Genomic DNA, 8,263 nt, shown 5'->3' on the forward strand with positions numbered 1-8,263 from the left:
TCCCTGAAAAGATGCTGGTAGACTTCTACGATGCCATCATCGAATCCACCCTCACGTCCTCCATCACAGTCTGGTTCGCTGCGGCCACGGCCAGAGACAAGGCCAAGCTGCAACGCGTCATCCACTCAGCAGAGAAGGTGATCGGCTGCCACCTCCCGTCTCTCCAGGAGCTGCACATCTCCAGGACCTGGAGGCGGGCAGCCAGGATTGTAGCCAACCCCTCTCATCCAGGACATAATCTCTTTCGGCCCCTCCCTTCTGGCAAGAGGCTCCGGTCCATCAGGACCAGGACCTCGCGCCACAAGAACAGCTTCTTCCCCACTGCAGTCAGCCTGCTGAACAATACCCCAACTCCCCCAGGTGACCCCCCCCCCCCCCGCCCACCAAAGGACTGTCGGTGCCACTTACAGGCCCCACCATCCCAGCCCATCTGTGCTCCCACTTTAATTCACCTTACTCTACTGTATATAGTGTGTTGTTGTTGTTAACTTAATTTTTAACTTATTCTTAATTGCACTATACACCAAGTCAAATTCCTCGTTTTGTAAAGTGCGCTCTACTGAACCTGGCAATAAAACTTTTTCTGATTTCTGATTCTGATTCTGATTCTATTAATCATTGTTTTTTATTCATTCAAAATGCAATTAAATCAATATTTTATCTTTTTTCTTTTCCTTTTTCTTTTTTTTTATCTCTTATATCCTTTTTTATAATCAATGTTTGAACTTCTTTTCCTTTCTATTGTCATGGTTTCAGTTTGTTGTCTTGTTTTTCGCTTTAGTTCTTGTTCTGTCTTGTTTGGTTCTGTTTCCTGTTTTATTTTGAAAGGTTTCCTGTCTTGTCATGTTTCTTGAGTTTTACTTCCTTTGGTCCCCATCTGCCCTAATCGTGTTCACCTGTGTCTTGTCTGCCCTGTCTGTATATAAGTCTTGTCTCTCCCTTCCTCCTGTGCTGGTCCATTAACTTCTGCTCATGTTGATCACGTCTTCTTGTCTGGCGTCCATGTCCCTTGCCATGCCACAGTAAGTTTTTGTTTTTAGTTTTGTCATCCTGCTCTGCAGCGCTTTTTGTTAGTTAAATAAACCCACTTGCCCTGAACCCGTTTGCCTCCCGTCTCTGCGCCTGGGTCCTACCTGCTCTCGAGCCTCCCCCCCACACGACATCTATACATCCAATGAAATTAAACTACAAATCAACAAACACAACTGATAACAAATGTCTCTAAAAAATGATGTGTATATTTGCAGAACCTTAAAAACACCAAACAAATAACAAATGCTTCCCAATTAAAGCACAAAAAATGGAACACAAAATGTAAAACCCAAGTTAGAAATTGCAATTTTAAAAAGATACTTTTTTCAGCAGCTTTTCAAAATCAATCACCAATTCTACTCTTCTGTGGATGAAACAAAGAACTCCAGAACAATGAAGCCATTTCTCTAAGTCTCTCTCACCTTCAGTTTTAAACAAGGTCTGTGAAAATCCACCATACATTGGTCACATGAACTCAGAGACCTGCTAAAAGTGCACAATTGTAAAAGCTCTTTTATATAGACAACTGTTTGTTTGCTTAGAGCTCTAAATATAAAAAAAAATGCTTTTCTATCACCTAGACACAGATGGAGAACCATATCAACTGGATTAATAACAGGGTGGCATGTTTAGGTTTAAACTTACATCAAAAGACAACATGAAGCTGTCCATCACATTTTTGACCTAAACATGTAAACACATCCTTGGCTCTGCGGTTAGGAAATGGTATTTGGGAATCTCTTTATACCAGGAGCCAGCCTGGCCATTGGAACATCGCCACAGTGCCCATCCAGACTGGGACAGCAACGGGGTCCACTTCAGAGCCGTGAGCTGCTGTGTTTAACTCCAGCTGTCCCAGCAAGGGAAACAACTGCAGCAACATCCACTGACCAAGCTGACAAGCCCTGGCAGAAAAGATCCCCACAAGAAAAACACTGGCTCAGGCAGGCTGGTCAAAAAAAAATAGTTTTGCCATTGTCTTGCAGCTCGCAGATCAAGTGGTTTAGTTTTCCAGTAATGTCAGTCAAGAATGCAAGTTCAGATTCACAATGTTCATATTCACCATATTCAACAGACATCTCCTCCAATAGCACCTTAAAAATCCTGTGCTGTTTTGCTTTGCAGCTGAGGTTGTTTACGATTTTCAGAATAAGAGTCATTATATGTCCAGAGCCAATCACTTCTGCACATAAGGCCTGCTGGTGAATGACGCAGCAGTAATGCAGACATTTTGGAAAGTCTGGGTCAGCTTTACAGTGAGTGATGAAACCTGTTTGTCTATTGATCATAGCAGGAGTCCCATCTGCAGTCACTGCTACCAGCTTTTCTAATTGTACCTTTTTCTGCACAAAAACTCCTTCACCGTGTTATACATTTCAACTCCTCTTGTAGTTGTCTGTTAGGGCAGATGTGTCAGGAGTTCTTCTCTTGTGGAAACCAAAAGCTATGCTGTACTGTTGCCGTCCACAGACTCAACACACTGGACGTTAACCACCTGCACTTTGCAAGATCCCGGTCCAGCTAATTGGCCAAGTTATCAGACATAGCTGACACTCATCTAGACATTGTAGTGGAAATTGAATGAGTTCTATTGTTCTCATCCTTAGGGACAGTGATAGCAATTATCATCATTGCTTGAATTTTTTTCATGCTATATGCAAAAGTCTTTGTCCCTTAAGGCAACAGATTACAGCCCCCCCCCCCCCCCCCCCCCAGGCTGCTGTCGTATTAACATTAGCTTGGAGCTCCAGAATGGACAAGAAAAAACGACGAGAATGGCTCGAGCAGGGCGTTGCTCACGGGGCGGTCGCTCGTGCCATGCGGTCGCACGTGCTCGGGCCCGCTAAATGCTACTTGTAGCTTTAATTATTATTTTTCTTCCGCCGGAAGAATCGCATTTTTGAGGCCTTTAACATACCCCAAAACTCACCAAATTTGGCACACACATCAGGGGTCGCGAAAAATTTCGTATTTTATGAGAAATTGGCATGGGTGCGCAAAAATGGCTCGACAGCGCCACCTACACTGACTTTTGTCCCGACGCCCCGCATACGCTTTAACGTACAAGCTTGATTTTTTCAGGGCATGTTCATCAGATGGAAACCTACAAAAAAGTCTGTAGGTACCAAGCTGTGAGTCGCACAGGAAGTCTGCTATATTGATGTCAATATGTCATTTTTGCTCTATTTTGGACATTTGCAGGCCTCCTTCTAGAACGAACTCCTCCTAGAGATTTGTGAATAATGACTCCAAACTTTGGTTTTGTAAAGTAAACACATGTCCGATGTTAAATTGCGAAGCTTTTAAGTTTTTACGGTTGTTTGTGACCGTGGCGGCGCGTAGAAATTCAACGTTGTTTCGAAAACACGCCATGAAAAGAAAAATGGCCATAACTCAGCCATGCATATTCCAATCTGATCCAAAATTGATATGCATGATTGTAGTCTGACTCTGAACACATCTGCAGTGAAAGAATCTGGAAAAAGTGTAGCGCCACCTGCTGGCAAGAGGAAATGATATGTTTGACTTGGAGCCTCACTGCTCCAAGTAGGATGAGCCGACACACCTCAAAATGATGTCCACCTGTTGAAAAGCCATTGAAGTTTACTCTGATAAAAAGCCATAACTTTCAATGCGGGGGTGTGGTCGTGACAGAGCGGCGAAGTTGGGCGTCTCGCCGTGCACACAAAAGTTGCTCTCACGTGCACATTCCTTGTCCAATCTCACTGAAATTCGATGGAGGTGATCAGGCTTCCATTCTGAACCAATGGATATGACAATCTTGGACGAGCTCCATAGCGCCACCTAGATATTGACACATACATTTTTTGTCACATTCTGACCTATCTTTTCTCTGTGCTTTGTCCGATGTTCATAAAATTACAACAGGAGACACTCACAAGGGTATTCTCTCATCGTTTAAAGTTTCATGGGTGTACACCTGATGGTGCCTGCGCAAGCCACCGCCAAACAGGAAGTGGTTGATTGTGTTGCAGTCAGATAATTAAAAATTCATAAAAAATCAGCCGTTTGTATCACGAGGCTGAGATTTCAGAATTAGATTCCCCCATACATATCTCCAACTTAGATATACAGCACTCGCACGGGTGCACAAAAACGGCTCAATAGCGCCACCTACAATGTTTGTTTTCACGAGCCCCGCCATGTTCTTTAACATACAAGCTTGATATTTACAGGACATGTTCACCAAATGAAAACCTACAAAAAAGTCTCTTGGTACCAAGCTGTCAGTTGAACAGGAAGTCTGCTATAATGGTGTCAATATGTCGTTTTTGCTGTATTTTGGTCATTTGCAGGCCTCCTTCTAGAACGAACTCCTCCTAGAGATTTGTGATTAATGACTCCAAACTTTGGTTTTGTAAACTAAACACATGTCTGATGTTAAATTGCGAAGCTTTTAAGTTTTTACGGTTGTTTGTGACCGTGGCGGCACGTCAAAATTGGAGGTCGTTTCGAAAACACGCCATGAAAAGAAAAATTGGCCATTACTCAGCCATGCATAATCTAATCTGAACAAAAATTTATGTGCATGATTGTAGTCTGACTTTGAACAAATCTGCAGTGGAAAAATCCGAAAAAGGTGTAGCGCCACCTGCTGGCAAAAGGAAATTACATGTTTTGCTTGGAGCATCACTGCTCCAAGTAGGATGAGCAAACAGACCTCAAAATGACGTCCACCTGTTGAAAAACCAGTGAAGTTTACTCTGATAAAAAACCATAACTTTCAAAGCGGGGGTGTGGTCGTGACAGAGCGGCAAAGTTGGGCGTCTCGCCATGCACAAATGTTGCTCTCACGTGCACATTCCTTGTCCGATCTCACTGAAAATCAATGGATATGATGAAGCTTCCATTCTTAACCCATGGATATGACAACTTTGGTCGAGGTCTATAGCGCCACCTAGTTATTGCATGGGGCACATTCTGCCCTGTTTTTTCTCTGTGCTTTGTCCGATGTTCATAAAATTACAACAGGAGATACTCACAAGGGTCTTCTCTCATCGTTTAGAGTTTCATGGGTGTACACCTGACGGTGCCTGCGCAAGCCACTGCCAAACAGGAAGTGGTTGATTGCGTTGTAGTCAGATAATTAAAAATTCATAAAAAATCAGCCGTTTGTATCACGAGGCTGAGATTTCAGAATGAAATTCCCCCATACATATCTCCAACTTAGATATACAGCACTCGCACGGGTGCACAAAAACGGCTTAATAGCGCCACCTACAATGTTTGTTTTCGCGAGCCCCGCCATGTTCTTTAACATACAAGCTTGATTTTTACACGACATGTTCATCAGATGAAAACCTACAAAAAAGTCTATTGGTACCAAGCTGTCAGTTGCACAGGAAGTCTGCTATATTGATGTCAATATGTCATTTTTGCTCTATTTTGGACATTTGCAGGCCTCCTTCTAGAACGAACTCCTCCTAGAGATTTGTGAATAATGACTCCAAACTTTGGTTTTGTAAACTAAACACATGTCCGATGTTAAATTGCGAAGCTTTTAAGTTTTTACGGTTGTTTGTGCCAAACAGGAAGTGGTTGATTGCGTTGTAGTCAGATAATTAAAAATTCATAAAAAATCAGCCGTTTGTATCACGAGGCTGAGATTTCAGAATGAGATGCCTCCTACATATCTCTAACTTAGTGTCCAGAGCCAATCACTTTTACACTTAAGGCCTACTGGTGAATGAAGCAGCAGTAATGCAGACATTTTGGAAAGTCTGGGTCAGCTTTACAGTGAGTGATGAAACCTGTTTGTCTATTGATCATAGCAGGAGCAACGTCTGGAGTCACTGCTACCAGCTTTTCTAATGGTACTTTTTTTATGAACAAAAACTCCTTCACGATGTTATACATTTCAACTCATCTTTTAGTTGTCTGTAAGGGCAGTTGTGTTTTAAAAAGATTTGCTATACTTTTTCTATATATTTATAGAAGTAAAGAGTTCTCAATTAATCATGGCAACCCCATGGACTTTCAAGAAATGTCCACCAGAGGGCGCCAAAGGGACTCCGATTCTGCCTCTAGGGGGAAATCAGGTTGTCAATTGCTTACGCTAAAATAATTTTCATCACCTTCACAGGCCTTATGATGTTATGAGACAAGACATATCAGAAAGTCTGAACCTTCTAAGGGGGACATGATGATCAACCCATTTGAAACATAATGATTCTGAGCAGAGTGAACTGACTGTGATTAGAATCAGCTTGTAATGTGGACCTACATTGTTCACATCACCACCCAAACTTATGGTTTGTAAGTTACAAAATATTTTCCAACTCTACCCTTCACATCATACAAAGCACATCTCAACAATACTGCAAAACTATTGCTTATTGGAAACAAACTCTGGAAGGGATTAAAAAGAGAGGTTTTTTCAAACTTCCCCCACCAGCAAAGCATCATGGGAAGTATGACGTCACAACCCCTGATTGGGAAAAGTTTCGTGTGAGAATTATCTAACAGAATCACCCACAAAACATTTTTTTGAACACAGACATAACACAAAGAAGACAACACACCACCACTTTGGGATTGGAATGTAATTTTATTAGATTTTAACCCTTGGAATCAAACTAAAAACGGAGCTGTCTGATTGGTCCATGGGAGAACTCATGCCAATGGGGAAAAAACCCAACAGCTAGAATGTTCCCTAACGGACTAATGATCAATATAATAATTACTATAAAATGTTGTACACATACATACGGAACTAAACGAAGTAGAACTTCTATTATTTCATGAAAGCAATAACATGTAATCAATCTACTTCATCAAATACGAACGATAAAATGCATGATGGGAAAAACCACAAGTCAAGCAGCTGGTCAAGCCATTCAAGGCAGGGCATTTTCAATTCAATCTTCCCTCTGCTCGACCCCTGCTGGACGACTAGAGAATCACACCCCACAGAGAATTTCGCTGAAGCCTACCGAATTTGAGCAAATCAGTTCTTTTAAGAACTTCCTCAATTCCTCTACACTTCGATCTTCGACGCTCCTGACCAGTAAGGAAGACTACCGGACCCCCAGTGAGAAGAACTCGACCTGGCCAGACGCGACGCACCGAGGACGGTACCAAGGTTTGTCACCACCATTTTGGATTTTCCCGCGACTTGTAAACGAACCGTTACTTTAAATCGACCATCGAACCTTTTTTACATGGCCACAATGACTACTCACCTTCTGATAATCAATTTTATTGAATAAAAAACCGTAAAAGTTGTTTAAAATCGACAAGACGAACGTAAATAATTTGACCTTTTTCTTCGTTGAACCGGAAGTGATCGCGTCCATATGATGCGAACGTAAGTTTTAAAGACTTTTTTAAAGCAAACCAACCGACGAATTTTCTTTTTAAACGGACACAAATGTACAAAATGACATGTAGAATCGATACTGGTCGACAAACAACAAGTTTCTATCCGTTTCAGAGATCGTTTTTTTTTGTAGTCAATCCGCCATCTTTGTAGTTCTCTTTGAATTATCCGAACGTAGTTTTTACGTTTTTTAAACCACATTAACGAGCAAAACTACTTTCTAATTGATTAAATACATGTCAGTTCACACATAATACCTTTTAAACGCCTGCTGACCCGTGAGTATTTCCACTGAAGATCAGTTCCAACCTATTTTGTACTTTTTAGGTTTTAGGTTCAATTTTCAGTGTTTAATAATCTCATATAGGACACATGTTAAATTTATTTGTGTATAAATGTTTTCAAATAGTCAATTATTAGTGTATGGCAGCCACTATGAATATATTTGCAGGAACACACACGGATTTTAAAATGGCTGCTTGGCCTGCTGTACGCTTTAGGATTGATTTTAAAGTTCTTAGTAGTTTATAAATAGTTTTATGGTCTTGGGCCTTCATATTTATCTGATATGATTTTAAAGTATGAGCCCCTGTGGACCCTGAGGTCCTCTGATACAGGCCTTTTGGTTATCCCACACACGGCAAGGCCTCATTCAGTTGTAATGGACCTCCTCTATGGATTAGCCTCCCAAAGAGCATTTACCATTTTATGTCTATTAAAGTTTATGTACTTATTTGTTTTTTTTTTTTTAATAAATGTTAATTTTTATTGTTTCTTTTACATTTTATTTGTAACTCCAGAGTTTTCCTCTGAGGGATCTTCCACACCAGTGACTGAGCCTTTGTCTCGACAACAAAGAGAGAGGAGCTGTTTGCTGGTTTTTCCAGAGCA

This window comes from Oryzias latipes, chromosome 8, assembly GCF_002234675.1.
Source record: "Oryzias latipes chromosome 8, ASM223467v1".
In the NCBI taxonomy this organism is placed as follows: Eukaryota; Metazoa; Chordata; class Actinopteri; order Beloniformes; family Adrianichthyidae; genus Oryzias; species Oryzias latipes.